Below are 19901 nucleotides of genomic sequence, written 5' to 3'. Positions count from 1 at the left end.
TGCTTCTGGGTTATGATTGATTTTTATTAATCTGCTCAGAACTCTGATGCTGTTTCTGGCTAAGGTGTAGAGATGATATTTCAGAGCCAGATGAGCTCAGCACAGCTTCTGCAACACACAATTTCCAGACCCAGACATTCAGGCCATGCAAACTGATACTTTTTCATCTCTGTGCAAAGATCAGTATTAGGACATCACTGATGTACCACACACTTCTCAGAGCTGTCCCTTTCATCCAGCTCTCCCCAGTCACTTCACAGACTTCACTCCAAGCAGTTTATCTCTGAGAGAGTTCAGTGGCACATGGGATTTAATCCTGGTTTTGCTTCATCTTCTCCTGAGCTGTCTCCAGACACGGTGTGTGGGCACTGTCTGACAGCAGCAGCATTAACGTGCCACCTCCCTGACACTGAGGTTCATGTCACAACTTTTCATCAAAGCAGCAAATCAATGATTCCCACTGTGTCCCACACAGCTCCATGGGGAGTTTGTGTGGCTGCAGTTCCAGCACCAGCCCTAATGCACAGGAATTTCAGAAGATACAGAAGGAATCAGCCATTCACAGAGAAAAACATCAGTTTGCACGGCCCAGATCCCCACAACACTGCAGACTCTGGTAACCCAGAATCTGCATTTACACTTTGGTCTCTGGGCCTTACTTTTCCTCTCATTAAACTTCTCCCATTTTCCCCTCTTGCTCAGGTTCAGATAATTAAAAGCAGCATTAGGAGCAGGGATAGGTAATGGGAACTGTCCCAAGGCTTGACAAAATTTCTCTTTTCAGGCCTGACAATTCCAGCCAAGGAGAGAGGAAAAGCCTGCATGAAAGAGGTGTCAAATCAAAGCAGTAATCAAATTTCGGTATAATGAGAGAAGCTGAAGAGGTTTTCAATGTTCAGAACAAGATTAGCAGCTCCAGGCACAGGAGGGATGCGACATTTTCCCCGCTGTAACAACTCTGTGATGCAAATTGCATCTCAAATCCTTCTCCCCAGCTCTGGGACCCGTTCAGCCACAAACGTGGTGCTGAATTTTTGAAAGCAAAGTGGAAGCTGGTCAGAGAGGTGGTTTGCAAATCAAAACCACAGAGGACAGCTTGGAAGCAGCAGCTGGAGCAGAGAGAGGCAGAGCCTGGCCCTGAGGTGCAGCACAGCCTGAAACTCTAACAAAATAAAGAACTTGCCACTTGTTTTTTTCCCTCAGGAGCCACAGAAGGTGCTTGATGGAATCCCTGCCTCCTTCACACTGCATCAGCATGCAGAGGAGCACAAGGATGAAGATTACAGCACCTTCTGCTGCTGCTTCCATCTCCTGACTCAAATCTCACCAAAATCTGTCACTACTGGGCCTTCCCAAAGCCCCAGATTCACTCAGTCCTTGCAGAATTTCAGTTCTGAGGAGCAGGAAGGGAGATGAAGGCACTTGCAGACACCAGAGATGCAATTGCTGCCTGAGGTGCATTTCACTGCCCAGCTTAGCGCCTCTAAAACCATCAAAATCAGCCCCTTTGAGAGCACCAAGCCAACAGCAGGACATCAGGGCCTGCACATGGTTGGAAATGGCATTTTTTATTATTCCTCTCCCAGTCTCTCATTTCATGGTGCCATTGCAGGGCTTAATCCCATCATTCAGCAGCAAGTCTTGGCAATGAGCTTCAGATGGATTTTTAGTGCTGAGCAAATAAGAGGCAATTTTACTTTGTCTCCAATGAATGAAATTTCACCTAAAGCGGACGAACTCTGTGTTCTGAGGCTGGCCAGGCACCAACCACTGCCAGGTCCCCAACCTGGATGTCACACTGCTCTAATATTGAAAAGTTAAATTTATTTGGCTTTGTGTACAAGATTATTCTCTCTCAAAAGAATTGGAATCCATATCATTGCATTTCCAAGCACTAAACTCAGACCAGCCACAAAGAGCACAAGAGACAAGAAAAGAAATAGAGATTTCTAAGGAGATGGAAATTGGATGCTGAGTTTTTTCCCATGATAGAAAGTTTCATCAATTATCACCTGCCAGCTCCTTGCCTTCACTTGTGTGGCCACCACTGAATACACTCGCAGATAAGAAAATGTTTGTCCTACTGAAAACTGGCACTAGAAGCAGAAAAAGGCTCAGATGTCTGGATTAAAAGACAACATAATGAAAAGAGCTGCCTTATAATAGCAAGATATGATGGACAGCAGGAATGGCTGAAGCCAGCAGAGAGAAGTCCATGAACTATTCATGCTACAAAGATTTCTGACAAAACCCCCAAGAACCCAAATGCAACATTTTGTCTGGCAGAGCTGACAGGAACCCTGTGCATTTAATTCAGTCATTGGCAGCAAATAGAGATCAGCTTGAAGCTCCTTTGGTCCACTACTACTTACTTTTTTTCACCCAAAAAATGGAATGACATCGACTTTTTGGGAAGGAATTACTGCTTTGAGTGGTTCAATGCAAAGAGTTTCTTCCCATACCCACTCATAATCAGTCACCAAGAGAAATATTTTCTAAAAAGATCTCTTCCAAATTTTGGAGTGACTTTCAACATAAATAACTTGGTTATTTTGCTCAAAATGCTAAGGGAATTGAATTGGGCTCCCTCATCTTAAAAAGAAATGTTTCTTCCTAGCTCTTCACAAAGAGGAACAAAACACTTTGTTGCAGCAGACTGAAGGCAGGAAGAGGTTTCTTTCCCCCCGAGCTGCACCATAGGAGACAATTTTGTTGCCAAGAGGCAACAAAACCCAGCCAATTTCCAGTTCTTTTAGTGTAAGGGAAAAGTTCTGAGGATCCCAGCTGTGGGAGACACAGAGTGGCAGGAGCAGGGGATCTGCTGGGGGGTTTGGGGTTGGGGGCAGATGAAAGAAATGTTCAAGCAAAACATGTGAGAGCTCAAGACTCCATCCCTCAGAGGAGAAACTGGATTTGACCCAAATGCCATTCAAATCCAAAAAACACTGAGGCATTTCCCCAAGCTCTGCTGGGCCATCAGGTACAACCCAAATCCCTCTGTGGGACCAGGGCAGCAGATCCCTGGCACTGGACAGGGATGCTCCCCTGGGAAGCCACCTGCATTGCCCATGGCACTCACAAGACCTGCTTCTAAAGACCCCAACATCCAAACAACTCCACATTAAAAGCCTTTAATTTGGGGTTTCACTTCTCCACCTGTCTGCTGTCACTAGGCAGCTGCTCCACTTCAACACCTTTCTGATGGGTACAAATTTTCTCCTGATTTCCAGCCTGAACAGGAAGTTATTTCCATTCATTCTTCTGCAAGCACTGGGAGCTTGTACCTGCTTTGCTCTTCCTCTCCTGGTGTGCATTTGTGCACATAAAATGCCAAAGCCAAGAGCATTTCCTTGTTTCAATCATGCCATTTGTCCTTATGATTTTCTTCCCATAGAATTGCATGGATTTGGTGCTGGCTCAACACTCAGAATGTTGACAGCACAAAGTCCAGTTCTCACACTGACTTCTCCAAGTTTTGGACCAAGCCTGCAAAGAAGGAAACACAGCAAAGAAATTCCAAACAGGGGCCCTAATCAAGGTAATAAAATGCCACATGCCTGTGTTTGCTGCAGGGAAGAATAGTTCTCCTTATTAAATCATTACAAACAATTAAAGCAGCAGAGGGGAGGAAGACAGAGCTATCATTTCCAGCTCCCCAGTCCTCTGCCCCTGGCATGAATTTCATAAAGCACCAATCTCCCAGCAGAAATCCCTCAGCAATTGATTTCCTGCTCGTGGAACACAGCAGGCACACACCTTGGTTTTCCTGGCCATAAAAAGAGAATTTCCCTCAACGTTTTTCGCAGCTGTGATGTCAAATCCCCCTCCCTGCCCTCAAGTGACATGTTTCTGTAGGGTGACAACCCTCTGGAGAGGCACAGAGAGCTTTGTGTCAGTGTAAGGGATCCCCACAAGGGCAGATCCCTAATTCAGGCTCCATCTTTGCTTACATACAGTTCCTTGCAGAAAATTCATTGCATTTCCCCAGAACAGGGAATTTCAAGCACATTTTTCTCTTGAGCTGCTCTGCCTTCCACAAAAGCAGTGTGCCAGGGTTTTCTTTGGAGACCATCATCAGGAAACACAGCAACACCTCACAGCCAAGACCATCCAAACCCACTGATCAGCTCACCCCCACATCTCCTGGGCTCCCTTGAATGCCCAGGAGAGTCTGAAAAGCCAACTGTTTTTGCTAAGAAAGGGCTGTGCAATCAAAAGGTGAATGACAGGGACAGCCAGCCCCACACAAGCACCTCTGGCAGGAGAAAGACCAGGAGGGATCCATCCCTCACTGACAGAGGCGCAGCTCCAGTGATGCTCACTCGCTGTTTGGGTTGCCTTTGCTGCTTTTACATTCACAACGCATCTCCACACCACAATTGTTCTCCCTCCCTGCAGCCACAAGGAAAATATTCACTGGTCTCTCACCTCTTTCTTGCCCCTCTCTGCCTGAAATAATTTTTACCCCTCATACAACCAGCAGAACAGGGTTTGCTTTCATGCTGGAAATAAGCCCAGAAACTCTTGGACTGATTGAAAGTGGACAACATCACTACAAACCACCCATTACTCAGGTGCCCCAGGGCAGCAAGAGAGGGAAATCTGAAACAGAGGTGGGAACACCAGCCATGGGTAACAGCATCATATTCTGCCTCTCTCATGGATGCTTTTCTTCCCAGTCCAGAAAATTCCCTGCCCTTTTTAGGGCTGTAGAAGGCTGCTATCTGCCCCACAAAATGAGGGGCAAACCAGGAAGGAATGCTGCACAACACCTCTGTTCCTATGATATTATTCTGCTGAACCCATAAATCCACAGAAGAATGGGCACTGCCAACTCCTGATTGCAGAGGAGGGAGTTCCTCACATCCTCCCTGTAAATTAGGATTTATCGGAGATGGAGAATTGATTGCCAAGCAACCTGCAGAGAAACAAAACTGCTCTGCAGTTTGCTAGGACTCACTGAGCAGTACAAAAAGATTATTGATACGGTTGGGGAGTGTTTCTGTACAGGATGTGCACATCCTGACATCCCAGGCAGGGAAAAATTTACTTAACATTTGCAAGAAGAAAGCAATTCTTCTTATTAAAAAAAAAAAAAAAAAGGAAAAATAAATAGAAAATCAACTTCATGGCAAGGAGCCTCAGTAAGGGTTTGCAGAATTTGTTGAAAACAGATCATTTACAAGGAAATAATTTTCATCTGCCTTCAAGTGGAGTTGTGAAGCAGGTGGAGATGGAGATGTCTCAGACACTGAGTGTGCTCCTTACTGACAAAATGACACTGATCTTACCAAGTATTAGAAGTGAAAAACTTCAGTGATAACTCAGCCCTCCAACACAAAACACCTTCTCCCACGCAGTCAGCACTTGTCTGAAATCATTCCCCTTGGCAGGAGGCCCTGCATGGCCTGGTGAGTTCTGCACTTCAGAAATTATTCCCTGTGGGAAACATGGAAGTATCTTTATTTCTTTGCTTTTCCTGCTTCTCCTCCACAAGCATCCCAAACTTATTTTTGGTGTGGTTATCTATAATTTGCATCAATATGATTTCTGATGGGGGCTTTTATCATTTACCCAGTATGCCATGAAATCCCCAGTCAAAGACCTCACCCACAGCTTCAGTCCCCAGGGAATTAAATTTGGGGGTTTGCTTTGGGGCTCAAATTAGATGTTAAAGAGAGGAGAGCCAGGTGTTCCTGACTGTCACTGCTCTTTTGGCTGTTTCTGGGGCCCACACTGAATCCAGTCCCCAGCATCCCCACGATGGCCATGAGCATGGGGTGCAGATGAGCAGAGAGCACCAGCCATAAACCCCATCTTGCAGTAATCCCTTCCCTCTTCCTTTTATCTTTTGCATTTTAAATTATTTTATGAGTTTTATAGCACACCATTTCTTACTCAATTCACCTGAGTTATCCAAATTACATTTTTCTCCATCACACTGGCATAACCAACATGGCTCACGCTCTTAGCGCTGAGTTTTCATGACCACATACATGGCCACAAGAATTATGATGTCCTATTCAAGTAGGTCAGGCTGGCATTAATTGTAAAACAGAGCTGTAATAAATTATTGCAGTCCAAAGCCAGAATCAAGTCTCACTAAGCTCAAACCAGGCCTTCTGCTTTTCCCTCTTTTCCTTACAATAGTTGATGGTATTGTAAACTTTGTACTCCACAATGTCCGTTGGCCAAAAAAGTGTGGAGAAAGATGCTGGCTCTGTGTAATTGCACTGGAAGACGTTGTTTCAGGAAACAGATTTCATCTGTTTTGTTGGTTTGGGGCTTTTTACATTGAACATTGTACAAAAGATTGGACCATTTCTCCAAAACATGATCTGAAGGTGAAGATGAGTCATTTCACTGTCATAACACAAAAGGGAGGGGAAAGCAGAGTGAACAAAGCAGCAAATTCATTCAGCAGCAATTTGCACTCCATAACCCTCTTGTGATGAGGCTTTTAGGCCAGAGGAGCTCTGCTACTTAAACAGACAAGGCAACACATTCAGCTGTTGCTTAGAGATATTGGAATCTATTGCACAGAGCCTGCTCCCCGGTGAGATCCCTGAAGGGCTCCTGGCTGCTTTTCCAAGGATGCCCTGTTGCAGTGCTGATGTTTGGAAAGACTCACAGCTTTTCCAAGCAGGTCAAGCAATGACAGAAAGGGTGACTTTTCACAAGTGAAAGTTCAGATGGCATTAAAAAAGTCAAAGTGGCAACTCCTCACACTTGGATGTAGCAGATACCAAGGGCTCTTAGCAGCTGTGTTACAACCAGCTTAATAGCAACTAAATCATGTATATTCCTATTCCTGCCAGGAATGCTGATGGATCACAGCACTGCAAGACACCCTCATCTGCCAGCAGCACAGGAAGGACAGGGATCCAGGGAAGAGCTGATTCCTACCTGCTGACTCACACTAACTTCGGGCAAAAAATATCCTTTTATTTTGGTTTGGTTCTCATCCTTTCAAACTAGGATTCCTCCTTATGTCTTAATCTTCAGCTGTGCTGAGGAACCCCCTTGCATACACTCTGTGCACATCTGATGAAGGCAACCAGCAGGAAACAGAGCCCTGTTAATAAATCCACGGTCAAGAGAACTCCAAAAGGAAGCAATTAGCTGTACCCCAGAGCACTACAGCACCAGGTCCCATCACATCCAAGGCTTTTTCCTCACAGCTCCCACAGGCAAATGACACAAAAGCTGACACTCACATGGGCTGATGGAAGAATTCTGAGACAGGGAAGCAGAAAAGCTCCAAGTCCAGAGGACTAACCAACCCATAGATTGATGCAGCAGATTAGCTTCTCCTGCTTCCAGAGTTAAGGAGGACGAGGCAGCAGCACCTCTGGCACAGTCAGAGCCGTGGGACAGTTTTTGCCCTCTCCTTGTGGCAGCACTGACACAAGGGAAGCCCAGGCCACTGCCCTGAGCCCCTCACACCCCACAAAGGCGATGAGCAGCACTGGCAAAGGGACAGTTCACTTCCAGAAACCTCCCTCTACCAAAGGGCTCTGCTTTCAACAGACTGAGCTGGCTCAGGGCAGCAAAGCAACCAAAGTACACACTCACTTCCAGCCCTGGAGAAAAGCAGGAATAAATGCTGGAGAATAAGAGCATCCTGGAATGGAAGCAGATTTTAATTTCTCTCTGGAGCAAGGCTGCTCAAAGCCAGACCAGCGGGGAGTGGGAGAGGAAATGAGGGTGTTTAAAGCAGCATTCCCTCTGCACTCAAATTCTCACAGTTCTGTATTAATTGCAGCAAGACTGGCACCGTGTCCTGGCTCCCACTGTCACCAGTGCTCTACCAGAGCTCCCTTCATTAATACATCTGCCAGCACAGCTCCTGCTGGCAGCCTGGCAGCCTCTTGCAATGCCACTTGCCCTCCACGGCTGGTGGCACCTCTGGGTGGCCCCAGACAGCACCACGGGGCTGGGCAAGGTGTAGTACAAGAGCCAGGGTCTCCAAGAAGTGCTGGGAATGAGGGCTAACCCACTGTAGGAGCCTCCCAACCTCTTTCCTGGCTGGCAGGGAGCAAACAGCTTCAGCCAGCCACCCACCAGCTCCCAGGGCTACAGCTTTTATTCCCCATCACAGCTGGCCTGAGGAAATTGCTGCACGGTTTGTGTGGATTGCTCCCCTGCAGAGCCAGACGGGGCAGTTATTGATATGTGCTTTCCCTGACAAAAACAGGCCGTTTATGGGCTCCCATTTTCCTTAAATCACTTCCTGAAGCCCTTTGCCTTCACTGCAGCTTTGGCGTGGGCAGGATGTGTCCCCAGCCCCTGGATCCGTGACAATTATCACCATTCAAAAGCACTTTCTTTGCCCACAGTTCACCAGTTTGCCGATGGGGACATTTGCCCTGCAGTCACCCCTCCCCACCTGCAGCTCTCACCTGGTTCCCTGAGGTGTCCTATAAGGTGAGCACCATCACCTGCCTAAGCCAGCCTGGTTCAATAGGGGTGGGAAGCTTTTGGGGAAGCAGAAGGACCTCCCAGCTTTGTGGGTGAGTGTTATCCTGCAAGTAGCCTGACCAGGCATCTTTACCTTGCCAGAAGCAATTTCAGCCCATTTGATGTGATCAGTTCTGGACAGTTCTCAGGACAGGAGGTCCTGTTGTGGTAGGACAAGGGAAAGTGGCTTTAAACAGCAGGAGGGTGGATTTAAATTGGATATAAGAAAGAAGTTCTTTTACAATGAGGATGGTAAGGCACTACCACAGGTTACCCAGAGGGCTGGTAGATGCCCCATCCCTGGGAGCATTCAAGGTCAGGTAGGATGGTTGATTTCTGAGCAATCTGATCTGGTTGATGATGTCCTTGCTCATTGCAGGGGGGTTGGACTAGATGACCTTTAAAGGTCCCTTCCAACCCAAGCTACTCCCTGATTCTATTATTAACCTGCAATGCTTTTAAAAGCCTGAACACTTCATACAAATAAATCACCTTAATAACCAGTGACTGCAAGACAGCCAGCCGAGAACATTTTGTTTTGGTAAACAGATTATTGATTGTATATCTGTGTCCTTGAGATGAACTTGACTCCTTGACAGCAGCAGGAGCCCAACAAAACAGGTTCTCCATAACTCCAAAATGGGGGATGGCCTTTGTCTGGAGCCAGCAGCACATCAGCTTTAGGGAAGCAATAAAGCACCACTGATTTAGCATTGGCAGGGATTTCCCCCTCCCTAAACCACTGCCTTTTCTTTGTTTGCACAGCTGACCCAAGCTGCACAGTGTGAACATGGGCTTCAAGAGGCAAAGTCCATCTCCATGGCATGGATTGACCAGGAATAAAATCTTGGTCCCTGCTGCACTGTGCTGATGATGGCACAAAAGTAGGTCCAAGCAGCTCGTGCTCTTTGTAGCAGCGTCTTCAAACCAGTGCTTGATTTCCAGGGCTTTATGCCACTGTAACATTTATAATCAAGGGATGCCCAGTCAGAGATGACAAGAAGAGTAAAACATTCTCTCCAAGCACTCCCCATCACACCAATATAAATAGATCTGTTTCCCCTGTGCACAGCCTCTGGCCCTGGTTGGGCCCAGAAACACACAGGAATTATTTTTCTCTGTTGGTAGAACAGTTCCTACCACAAAGCAATTTCCCACATGAATTTAGATCTGTTGGCAATTGTCCTCCCCAAAGCAAACAAGTTTTATTGGAGAACCAGGCAAGGAGCTCTGAAAGCAAGTGCCAGTAATTTCTTTGGGGCATATAAGCAAAAGGCCCTCTACCCACACCAGGCAGTGAGCTTTGATTAGTCTCCATCTCATCTCTGACAGGTTATTTTAATCAAGCACATCCTAACCAAGGCACGGAGAGCACGTTCACTGTGGATAATGAGGAGTAAGGCACAAGGCAGAGGGTAAAGCACAAGGGAGCATCATCAGCACCACAGCTCCTGCAGCCCCCTCAGCTCCCAGCCCCTCAAACACACAGCACCCAGGCACACAACCCCTGGCCATGGCAGCATGACGCCAATGCCAAGATAATATAGTTTGGGAAGAGAACGAACAGCTTTTAAACTATCCCAGAGACCAGAGATATACTTTATGCTGAAAAACAGAAAGCCTCAAAGAATTGTGGATGAAAAATACTTTAAAACCCTTTTGTCCCAGGGAATAGTTACAGATCAGCAAATGTAACATCACATTCTCCTGAATTTTTCTGCCTTCCTGTATGTTCTTCTCCGAAAAAAGACAACAGCAATTCCTGGAAACTGCATTCCCCCTGCAGACCTACCAAAGCCTTGCTTCATCTACAACTCCTTATAAACCACACTAGCTTTCCCAAAACAGGCAAGAAGAAAGCTTCAGGGGTGTTTCATCTGAAGAAGTATCATCCATATCATTCCTATGCAATACAATTGGACAATATAATTCCTGTTTCATTTTCCTTAAGCCCAATGTCTGGTTAGATTTTGGCCAAGGTACAGAAAGTATCTTGAAGAGTTGTACATTGGGCATAAAAAAAAACTACCATCTGCTGAAAAGTCAGTATAGCCACAGCCTTAAGAAGTGCAATGAAATGTTTTACTCCCACCCAGCTACTGGTGCACAATAATCTTGCCAGAAGAATATAAAAACATCCAAAGAAGGGGAGCAAAGTCAAACACACTTCTTTGTTACTGGCTCAGATCTATGAGCTGGCCCTCCTGGTTAAATGCACTCAGCCAGGCATGGCAATGATGGATTCCTGTGTTTTCCCTTGCCTTGTCTCCAAACAGAGGTCAGGCAATATTTAAAAGACTAAAGGAGAATGAAAAGACTCTTGATTTCCTTTTTCTTTTTCTTCTTTAGGGACATGCTGGTAAAGTGATCTTACGTTGTTGCTCTATAACCCAGGGTGCATTTCTGACAAACTTCACGGGACTCCTGCACCTCCTGATGCACATCTGAAGGATTTCACTGAATTTCCAAAGCCAGATCAGAGACCCAGCTGGAGAAACTCAGCCAAACTCCCCCAGAGCAGGTGCTGGAGGAGGCAGAGGAGCCGCTTCCCAGGTAAGGGACACTTCACTCCCCATCCCCAGTGCCGGCAGTCCCGCTCACTTTATTGCTGTGCGACAACAAAAGGCAGGAGAAGTGAGGCACTTCTCTTTGCAGAGCCTGGGATCAGTTGCCAAACCTTTGATGTTCACTGTGGGGGGGTAGGGGTCGGTTGTTTGTTCATTCCCTGTGGAGGAATTCTTGGAAGTATGGGTCAGGCAATAGTGATGGATGTGGTAACTGCTACAGGTGGGATGATTCCTGCTGTGTCTCTAAAGTGGATTTGCTTTCAGGGTACTTTTCTCCCTCTTCCCTGATTAATCCTCAACTTCTGAGATTTGTCTGTCCATCTGTGCCAAATTTGGGGTGCTGCCAGTTGCTTGTACTGGGGATGGTTTTCAGAGTGAGTAAGTTCATAACCCACCCTTGCTTTGATTGCAGGGTAATCCCCTTTAACCATTAATTTCAGAAATACTCCCTTGTTGCAGTGCGGTTTCCTCTTTCACCTATCCCATCCCCCTCAGGTGTGCCAACCTTTCCCCCTCCCCCTTTTGCCCTCCTGCCTAAGAGCTGTCCATCAATCTTAGCATTCCAGCAAGGCATCGTGTGGTTGGCAGAATTTCCAAAGATGCCCCCAGGTCCGGGCTCATTGGCCTGTATATCCCTTGAGCCTTCCCCTCCTCACACCTGGTTGGCCCTCACCTGTCCCTCCCCTCCCCCTGTCCCGGGGCTTAAAAGGACATGAGACCAAGAGGCCGGGGTGTCTGTCTGGGAGCTGTTACCACATTCAGAGATCTACCATGCTGCAATAAACTCTGGATTAAAGACTCTGTGACAGAACCCGCTTCTTTTCTCTTCACTGCTGCTTGAACCTTTTCCACCAAAGGTAAACTGAGTTCCTATTTTGCCTGGATTTGTTCTGAGTGCCCAGCTGCAGCACCCAGCCGGCCAAAGGTATCTCTGCGGTGAAAACACCACAGCTGCAGCCTTTGGTCCAGCAGCGAGGCCAGACGAAGCCAGGCAGGACACACCCGGAAACATCGGGGACTAACATTTAATATATTGGCGCCCAACGTCGGGCTGCACGGACCTGCAGCCTCAGAAGGAATCTCAGAACTTTGGAAAAGCGTTATGGCAGCTTAAGCTTCCACTGGAAGAGCTGTGGTTGCACGGCTCTCCAGAGAGACTTTGGGACTGATCCCACAAAAAGCCTCGAGGAACACATTGTGCCTTTGGAAAGTGCAGCTCCTTTCTGGTGAGCGAATTTTCCAGGGGAGAATAGGGGAGCCCCTCCTGCCCAAGGGGTCCTATTCAGTGAAGAGACCAGCCTGCCTGACTTTGCCAGCAACAGCTTCAATTTCGGCTGCTCAGCTCTGCGGATCTAAAGGTGGTTCCCTGTAAAGCTTTACCTCTGTGGCGTGTTGTAGCCGCTTTTAGAATTCGCGCCGTCAGCTCAGAGGAGCGGGACGGCTCTGCCTGCCCCTCCCCCTGGCTCGGCAGCGCGGCGTGCCCGGCTCTCGGTGCTTGGGGGGGCTGCATTCCCGGGCGGGGGAGGCTTTGTCTGTCTCCACGCGGCCGGGGCAGCCCCGGTTTAGGCTCGCCACGTGGGGCGGGGGGGCTGCGTTCCCGGGCGGGGGAGGCTTTGTCTGTCTCCACACGGCCGGGGCGGGTCCCGACTCCCTGCTGCTGCTGCTGCCATGGCAATTTTAAAAGCAATACAGCTGCATTGTGAAAGCTTTTGTCTGTTATCGCCTTTTAACCGTGGGTTTTTTTAGAAATCGGTAGCTGATTTTGGTTTTGTATTCGGTCGGCGGGACTTTGTTCTGTGCCATTTACATCTAAGATGGGCTCGAAGTTAAGCACAGCACAAAAAGGAGTGTATTATCATATTGTTGGAATTTTAGTGCAAATGTAAAGTTCTCTAAAGGGAAATTGAAACAGTTTATAAGGTGGCTTTTTCTACACTTCCCACAAACTTCCCCTGAGGAAGTCCACAATGTTCAATTTTGGGATAAAGTAGGGCATGAATTGATAACCTTGGGACAGTCTGGGATTACATCTTCAGCTAAATTTGTGTTCTGGAGTTTACAAATTCAAACGGCCTTACTCAAACAAAGGGAATTGGAGAAAAAGCCAAATATCAAGCCATGTGCCTCTGGTCTCCCTGGCTCCCCCCCTTCCAGCCCTAAACCTCTCAGCCCAAAATTTGATATTTTAAAGAGAGCAAAACCTGCTCATGCGCTGGGAAGTCGACTCCCAGCGCAGGTTAAAATGCCTGAGTTCCCTTGTCCACAAAGCCCTGGCCAGGCCCTGTGGAAAACGACTCAAAACCCTGCTTCCTCTGCTCTGAAACCCAGAGCACGTGTTAGTTTTTCGGAGAGCAGTGATCCCCAAAATGGCCCCCAGTGCCTACGGGCAGACCCAATACAGGGTCCCACTTTGTCATTCGCTCCTGTTTCATATCAGCCAGCAGCACAAGGAGGAGCAGCCCCAACTGCTAATTGGAGCTCTTTTGGATGACAATTGATTAAAGAGGTCTGTAAATCCAACTCCGTGGCCAGCACCTTCCGGCTGAAGCCCTTGTCTCCCGCTCCCTCCTGGCCATGGCGAGAGCCGGCCGGCATGGCCCTGGCAGGAGGCTTTCCTTGGATTCCCTCCATTTGCCTTCTGACCGTGGCTCTGTTCCTCTCTCTTCCAGCTCTTCAAGCCCTCAGGGAAGACGAGAGCCCATCCTGCATGAACACATGGATTCAGATGAAATTCGAAAGAGGATCTGCAGAACTTCGTTTGTCTCCTGGAGCAGATGTACCTGTACCGGCCTCCTTCGATGATTTCCAGTTGGGACCGCCTGCAGCTCCAGGCACGGCTCTGGCTGCTCACAGCTGAGCCTGTGCCAAGCTCCAGCAGCTCCTGCCATCTCTCTCCCTGTTGGCAGCTCCTTCCCTGCAGCCCTCAGGCCCTGCCCATGCCCTTTTTTACCTCCCAACTCAGCCCTTCGCTTTGCTTTCCCTTAGTAAACTATTTGTGTTTCTCACTTTACCCGCGTCTCCATGGAGCTGAAGTGGCACAAAACCTGAGCCCGGGGACACGCAGGGCCCTGCTGCCATTCTCCTCCCCGCTGTGTTCCGTGCACGGGCAGAGAGGAACAAGGGCAGCTCAGGCTGCAAAGGTCCCTGTCCTGCTGCTCCAGCTGCACAACGGCATGGAGGTAAAGGGCGTGCTGAGCACGCTGAAGGGGAAAAGGACCCCGGGTTTTAGAAGAGCCAACTCCAAACCCAGCCGTGAGGGATTCCAGTGCAGGCATCCGCTGAGGGCAAAGGAGCTTGTAATTGCGGAAGTTTCCACAAAGAGCTTCCTGAAAGCAGAGCGATGCTCCATCCCTACACAGGGACAGGAAGAGGGGAGGATAAGAGACCACTGTGGCCTAGCAGTGAGCTTTGGGTGTGCCTAAAAGCAAAAGAAGCAGCAGTGGCAGCGGAGTGGCTGGGACTCGGGAGCGCGACCGTCCCAGTGGCCGCAGCGCTGTCAGGCAGTGCCTGCACGCTGGGCGCGCTTCCGGAGGCTCTGGTCTCCCCAGAAGCGGGGAATCAGGCAGCCCCTGCCTCAGACCCAGTCAGAAACCCAACCAAGTGAGACCAGAGGCAGGGGCCCCTTCCCAACCTCTGGGGCACAGCTGCAAAACAGCCGCTGTGTCTTCCTGTGCCTGTGTCTGGGCTGTGCTGAGCCGCTTGGCACCAGAAGCGAGAGCCCCCCTCGGGGCTCACACCTCCGCCTCACCGGGTAAGTGAAAAAACGATCAGAGTAGTGGTATTTCACCGACGGCCGGGATGCCAGCGGGCGGGTCGCCCCGCACCGCCAAGCGTGCGCCCGGCCTCCCACTTATTCTACACCTCTCATGTCTCTTCACAGCGCCAGACTAGAGTCAAGCTCAACAGGGTCTTCTTTTCCCGCTGATTCCGCCAAGCCCGTTCCCTTGGCTGTGGTTTCGCTGGATAGTAGGTAGGGACAGTGGGAATCTCGTTCATCCATTCATGCGCGTCACTAATTAGATGATGAGGCATTTGGCTAGAGATCGAACACATATAAATAATATATGTCCCTTTTCCGGGTTAAGTAAAGGTGGCCCATCCACCTTGGATAAATCCGGTTAAGCGGTACAAGTCCTGTAAGATTGGTCCAAGTAAGGTGGTATTTGAGGCGTTGTGAATTAAAGTTCCTGTCCCTACCCACTATGAGCTACCTAACTGGCTTGTGGCTGCCTTGCAAACCTAGCTAGCGTCTAGTTTATTAAAATATAAAAGTAATAAGCATACATCTATAAATACATGCTCCTGCAGATCTGACCTATACAGTTCTAAAGAAAAATTCACCAGCAAGCCCAATTCATTTTCTGTCAATTTGGTGGTTGTAGATGTTACAAAATCATCTCAGGAGGTCTGAGTGCCCATCGATACCCTAGTAAGGTGGAATGGCGCCCCCAGTTTCCTCCTCCGAGGAACAGATTTGGATTTGGAATATCCGAGTCATGACCGGATTCAACATCGGGAACGGATTGGGTGATCAGACCACCTCTGAACCCGTTGCCCCTGTCCGACTGGGGGGCCAGGTTTCAGGTAGTAAGCCTAACGACTTAGACCGAGAAATTTGTTTCACCGAAATTTGGAAGGAACTGTTGGGCTGGTGACTCCCAACGGCCCCAGACTGGGGCAGAGATCGACTTAGTCACCCTGTTAAGGGCTTACCAGTGGGACCACGAGGAGGTGCGATCTTTGCAGCTATGCCCAGTTGTAACTAGACTTTCTCAAATCGCCCTTAAGAGAGTCATAGTTACTCCCGCCGTTTACCCGCGCTTCATTGAATTTCTTCACTTTGACATTCAGAGCACAGGGCAGAAATGACATTGCATCAACACCTGCCTCGGGCCTTCGCGATGCTTTGTTTTAATTAAACAGTCGGATTCCCCTGGTCCGCACCAGTTCTAAGCCAGCTGCTAGGCACCGGCCAAGGCGGGGCGCCGGCCCGGGGACCCCCCCGGGGACCCTCCCCTGCGCGAACTGCTTGGCCGATGCCAGCCGCGGGGGCGCGCGGCCAGCCGCACGCTGGCGGCGCGGCGGCATGCGACGACGACGGCGGCGGCCACCACTGGGGCGCCGGCCGCGGCAAGGCGGAGGGCAGGCGGAAGGGAGGGTGGGCGGCGCCTGCTGCAGCTGGGGCGATCCATGGGAAGGGCCCGGCGCGCCTACAGAGTCGCCGCCGCGCACGTGCCCCGGCGCCCGGGTGGGCCACGCAGAGTGCACTCACCCGCGTGCGGAGCCTTGTCTGGCCGCGGTGCGCGGCCAGCCCCGCTTTGCGCCTCAGCCCGACCGACCCGGCCCTTAGAGCCAATCCTTATCCCGAAGTTACGGATCCGGCATGTCGACTTCCCTTACCTACATTGTTCCAACATGCCAGAGGCTGTTCACCTTGGAGACCTGCTGCGGATATGGTTATGGCCCGGCGCGAGACTTACACCCTCTCCCCCGGATTTTCACGGGCCAGCGAGAGCTCACTGGACACTGCTGGAACCGCGACCCTTTCCAAGGCGCGGGCCCCTGTCTCAGGGTGAACCCATTCCAGGGCGCCCGGCCCTTCACAAAGAAAAGAGAACTCTCCCCGGGGCTCCCGCCGGCTTCTCCAGGATCGGTTGCGTCACCGCACTGGGCGCCTCGCGGCGCCCGTCTCTGCCACTCCAGATTCGGGGATCTGAACCCGACTCCCTTTTGATCGGCTGAGGGCAATAGAGGCCATCGCCCACCCTTTCGGAACGGCGCTCGCCTATCGCTTAGGACCGACTGACCCATGTTCAACTGCTGTTCACATGGAACCCTGATCCACTTCGGCCTTCAAAGCTCTCCTTTGAATATTTGCTACTACCACCAAGATCTGCACCTGCTGGCGGCTCCACCCGGGCCCACACCCCAGGCTTCGAGGTGCACCACAGCGGCCCTCCTACTCGTCGTGGCCTAGCCCCCGCGGGCATCACACTGCTGGCGATGGCCGGGTATGGGCCCGACGCTCCAGTGCCATTCATTTGCAGGGCTAGTTGATTCGGCAGGTGAGTTGTTACACACTCCTTAGCAGATTCTGACTTCCATGGCCACCGTCCTGCTGTCTAGATCAACCAACACCTTTTCTGGGCTCTGATGAGTGTCGCCATCGGGCGCCTTAACCTGGCGTTTGGTTCATCCCGCAGCACCAGTTCTGCTGACCAAAAGTGGCCCGCTGAGCATTCGCATTCCACGGCGTGGCTCCACGCCAGCAAGCCAGCCCCCTTACCCATTGAAAGTTTGAGAATAGGCTGAGAGCGTTTCGGCCCCAAGACCTCTAATCATTCGCTTTACTGGGTAAAACTGCCCATTGCCGAGTGCCAGCTATCCTGAGGGAAACTTCGGAGGGATCCAGCTACTACATGGTTCGATTAGTCTTTCACCCCTAAACCCGGGTCGGATGACCGATTTGCACGTCAGGACCGCTACAGACCTCCACCAGAGTTTCCTCTGGCTTCGGCCTGCCCAGGCATAGTTCACCATTTTTGGGTTCCTAGCACGGACGCTCACGCTCCATCTCCCCAGCTCCGCAAGGGGGAGGCGGCCAAGATGGGCCGGTGGTGCGCCCGGGCCTGCCAGGCACGACACGTGCCCTGGGACCCCACCTCAGCCGGCGCGCGCTGGCCCTCACCTTCATTGCGCCGCGGGCTTTCGACGATGGCCCCTGACTCGCGCACATGCTAAATTCCTTGGTCCGTGTTTCAAGACGGGTTGGGTGGGTAGCTGACATTGCTGCGGACCCCGGGCGCCCGAGCGCGGCCCATCAAGCTCGGCCTGGCGGCACCACGTAGTCGGGGCGCACTGAGGACGGTCTGCCCCAGTTGACAGCGGCGCAGCCCCCACCCCGCCCCCCGGGAGGGCGAAGGGTGGGGAAAAGCGACGCCCCCCCGCCACAGCGCCACCGACAGGGCGGGAGGAGGGCGCGGTGGCGGTCCTCTCCCTCGGCCCCGGGATTCAGCGAGACCTGCTCCCCGGGGGCTATAACATCCGCCATCTGCCCAGCGGAGGCCTTCCCAGCCGACCCGGAGCCGGTCGCGGCGCACCGCCGCGGAGGAAATGCGCCCAGCCAGGGCTGGCCGCTGGCTGGGCGGCAGTCACCGCACCCGCCCGCCCCCCCCGGTCTGCCCCTGTGGACGGGGTTCACCTGGGGGACAGAGGGGAGGTGGAGGCAAGGATCTGCCGAGCCCGCGCCGTCCAACCGCAGCTCGCCGGGTTGAATCCTCTGGGCGGACTGCGCGGGCCCCACCCGCTTACCCCTTACGGTTTCACGCCCTCTTGAACTCTATCTCCAAAGTTCTTTTCAACATTCCCTTACAGCACTTGTTGGCTATCAGTCTCATGCTGGTATTTAGCCTTAGATGGAGTTTACCACCCGCTTTGGGCTGCATTCCCAAGCAACCCGACTCCGAGAAGCCCTGGGCCCGGCAGGGCGGGGGACCGCTACCAGCCTCACACCGTCCGCGGGCTGCGGCCTTGATCACAAGGACTTGGGTCCCCCGAGACTGCCGCCGGGGAGGGGGGCTTCTGTACGCCACATGTCCCGCGCCCCACCGCGGGGCGGGGATTTGGCGCTGGGCTTTTCCCTCTTCGCTCGCCGTTACTGAGGGAATCCTTGTTAGTTTCTTTTCCTCTGCTGACTAATATGCTTAAATTCAGCGGGTCGCCACGTCTGATCTGAGGTCGCAAGCCCAAAGCTTGGCCACGCCGCGCGCGGGGTCGCGCGTGGAGACAGCCACCTTGTCTCCCCCACCCGCTACGCGGCCCGCCCCCCCCTCCGCGCTCCCAGAGGGAGTCAGAGAGAGAGACAGTGCAGGCGCACATGAGCGAGCAACAAGGAGACGGAGAGCCCCATCCTGGAGAAAAGAACCAATAAGGGAGCGCAGCGGAGATGGCCCTGTGCGGGAGGACTGGCCGGGCAGCGGCGCGTGTGATGGCCTCAGCAGGGAGAGAGAGAGGAGCAACGGCGCCACTTGGCGCGCCCAAAAACCGTGATAGTAGAGGAGGGGGCGGGCGAAGGGAGGCGGGGGTCAGAACCCCCGTCCCCGATGCTCTCGCCTCGCCCGTGCGTGCGGCAGCATGGCACGGTACCGCCGCAGTACCCACCCGCAGACAGCCACCCACGCAGTGGGGGGGAGCCGGGGGCGAGGCCCGCGCCTCACCTCCCCTACTCGCCCTCCTCACTCTTTCTCTCGGCCCTCGGCAGCGCCTTTCGACGCTTTCTCTCGCTCTCCCTAGGCCGCCATGTCACCACATCTGTGGCACGGTCCCGGCGAGGACGAGCTCCGCCCCAGTGGCTCGCTCCGGGAGCGGGGAGCTACGGACCGCTCTCCAAGTCTGCATTTAGGGGGACGAAGGCCCTGCGCGGTGACGACGACGACGACTGCGACGACGATGACGCCCGCCGGGCCGCAGGGAAGGGATCGAGGCCGCCTAGGGAAACATTTCCCTCGCCGAACCCCTGACCACCTTCCCTCTGGGCACTGGCGGGACGCTGCTGCTGCCGCCTCCACCTCTGCCGCTGCCTGCCACGGGCGACAGGCCTGCGAGGCGACCCCAGCCGCGCCGCCGGCTTGGCCCCCGGACAGGCGATTGATCGTCAAGCGACGCTCAGACAGGCGTAGCCCCGGGAGGAACCCGGGGCCACAAGTGTGTTCGAAGTGTCAATGATCAATGTGTCCTGCAATTCACATTAATTCTCACAGCTAGCTGCGTTCTTCATCGATGCACGAGCCAAGTGATCCACCGCTAAGAGTTGTCTGCCTTTCGGGCACTGCTCACGCCAAGCGGGCCCCTTTTAATTACTCTGGTGCCGAGGAT

At 51.9% G+C, this 19901-nt stretch overlaps 2 protein-coding genes and 1 non-coding gene across 3 annotated transcripts in view; 1 reads left to right on the top strand and 2 right to left on the bottom strand.

The window, feature by feature from the left end:
* Positions 1–19901, bottom strand: part of LOC118700569 (nucleoporin NUP35-like) — a 183174-nt gene that overhangs the window by 46968 nt on the left and 116305 nt on the right. The window lies entirely within an intron of this gene.
* The window catches only part of LOC118700556 (uncharacterized), a 185893-nt gene that overhangs the window by 120966 nt on the left and 45026 nt on the right, over positions 1–19901 (top strand). The window lies entirely within an intron of this gene.
* On the bottom strand, positions 19686–19838 carry LOC118700590 (5.8S ribosomal RNA). The gene has a single exon (XR_004982306.1). It is a non-coding gene; the product is annotated as a 5.8S ribosomal RNA (ribosomal RNA).

Source organism: Molothrus ater, chromosome 31, assembly GCF_012460135.2.
Source record: "Molothrus ater isolate BHLD 08-10-18 breed brown headed cowbird chromosome 31, BPBGC_Mater_1.1, whole genome shotgun sequence".
NCBI lineage: Eukaryota > Metazoa > Chordata > Aves > Passeriformes > Icteridae > Molothrus > Molothrus ater.
The sequence above is the reverse complement of the archived record's forward strand: the minus strand, read 5'-3'. Positions and strand labels throughout refer to the sequence as shown.